Source organism: Cynara cardunculus (genome assembly GCF_001531365.2).
Source record: "Cynara cardunculus var. scolymus isolate 2C chromosome LG 10, CcrdV1, whole genome shotgun sequence".
Taxonomy (NCBI): Eukaryota; Viridiplantae; Streptophyta; class Magnoliopsida; order Asterales; family Asteraceae; genus Cynara; species Cynara cardunculus.
In genome coordinates this window covers 4,035,996-4,038,405 of record NC_037537.1, presented here as the reverse complement: position 1 = coordinate 4,038,405, position 2,410 = coordinate 4,035,996, and positions in this window count along the sequence as shown.

The following is a 2,410-nucleotide window of genomic DNA, read 5'->3' as shown; positions in this document are numbered from 1 at the left end:
TGACGATAAATAATATTAATTGATCAATATTTATTAATTTACATTGATTTCGAACTTATAAAATGCAACTTCTCTCTCCATATAATATATATATATATATATATATATATATATCATCAATATAATAATTATAATATTAATGATGGTAAATAACATTTATTGATTACTATATGAAATTTATTTATTGATTTGTACTTTGAAATTTGTATTAATACATTTTTGAGTCCCAAAATACATATCCACAATTTTATAAATGTGTAATCATCAAACTTTTAATTAATTAAATGACACTTATATCATTTATAATTGAGAGAATAATAAATTGTCTATATCATAATTAAGAGAAAAGATGGAAAATATATATTACTTTTTGAAAGTAGACACTTATTTTGGACAAACTAAAATAGAAATTGAGACATTTATTTTTGGACGAAGGGAATATTTGTTTTTGTTATTTGTAAACATCATTCGTCTTATATCAATGAATTATTCTCTATAGTAATTTATATGTATCAATAATCGGTTAATATCTTTTCATATTATCTACAGACTAAGTTTCTATTTAGCACATTTTTTGTACATATAATTAGTTAACGTGTGATTTAGACGTACACTTATTTATTTCTTAATAAAATTCGACAGAGATATCATTCTTTTGTTAAAAATAAAAAACAAACTTCGTCATCAATCAGACAAACAATGCATAAATTATCTACACCTCCGTCGTTATTATTACTCATTTTGTTTAATTTTACAAGTTTATATATATATATATATATATATATATATATATATATAGGAGCGATCAAATGCAAACCACCCAATTTGTACAAACCGAGCAAACCACCCTCATCCGTCAATTTCATTGTTTAATCTTATGATTTTTTTTCATCAAATTGTTTTATCTTGTGAAATTGTTTCACATAATACTTTATTTTTTTGATGAAGTTGAATCATATATGGTTATGAAATTGTTTCATATAATACTTAATGAAATTTTAATGAAACTGTTTCAAGTATTTCTTTAAAATTAAAATAATGAAGATAATAATATACATGATTAACACCCTACACAATAAAAATGATTAATCAACCTCTCATAATTACAAAAAATGAACAAAATGAAAAATTATGATTGGTTGAATGAGGTTTGTATGGTTTGTACAATTAACGTGGATTGCCAAGTAAACCTCCTCTTATATTATATATATGGGCAAATTGCATGAAAAAGTAACGTACTTTAACTTGATTCCTATTTTGGGTAACGTACTTTCAAAACTTCTATATTGGTACCTAAGATGTAAAGTTTTAAACATTTAAGTACCCAGGTAACTAGTTGAAGTATTAACCGGTTATCATACTGATGTGGTATCCAATTCGGTATTATTTGTTGATCTAGTCAGTGACGTGGATTTTTTTTAATCTAAAATTAGTCTTCTTTTAGTCTAAAATTAGTCTTCACTGGGTTACCCGGATACTTAAATGTTTAAAACTATACATCTTAGGTACCAAAATTGAAGTTTTGAAAGTATGTTACCCAAAATAGGAATCAAGTTAAAGTACGTTATTTTTTCATGCAATTTGCCTATATATATATATATATATATATATATTAAAATTTCACTAACTATATTTTATTAACTTTTTTGAATTATTTGAATACTATTTGTTGATGATTCTATTAACAACTAACATATATTTATATAGACAATCTTCAGATCATTAATCAAAGTACTCATACTACCATGCAACGTGAAATTCCCACACTAGTTATAACTAAAACTAAAAATTTATTATAATCAATACATTGATATGTATAAATTATTTATATAGATTATAATCTTACATATTTATAACATTATAAGCAAAACTAATCTTACGGATATAGATTACTAATAGATATAAATTATTTCAATTTAATTCTTTAATTTAAATTAAAATCAAACTATAGATAAAAATAAAATTAGAATTGATATAATATCTTTTTTTTTTTACATTAAAATAACTAAAACCCTTTTTAGAATTATTTGCCAAGAAACCAAACTATGAAGAAACATTCTCAAGCAGATTGAAAACACTTGGAAAAAAAAAATGAAAAATTATCCGTTCAATCGGAATCGCCTATAGCCCAAAGTGGTCAAAATATTGATGACTACTGCTACTTTTTGTGTATTCGTAGGCTAGAGAAGAGGGGTTTCGAGGAGTGTTTTTGGCCAAAGTTACATACGAATACGTTACAACAAATGTAAGCAAATTACAAATGTCCCCCAATTTTACAAAACTAGGTAACACTAATGTGTTTGTGTGATAAATGTAAATATTTTATAGGAATATATGTAGAGATCGCTATATTTGTTTATGCCAAAAGTTACACAATGCAATTTAAGGTTTGGATTATGGAGCTTATCAA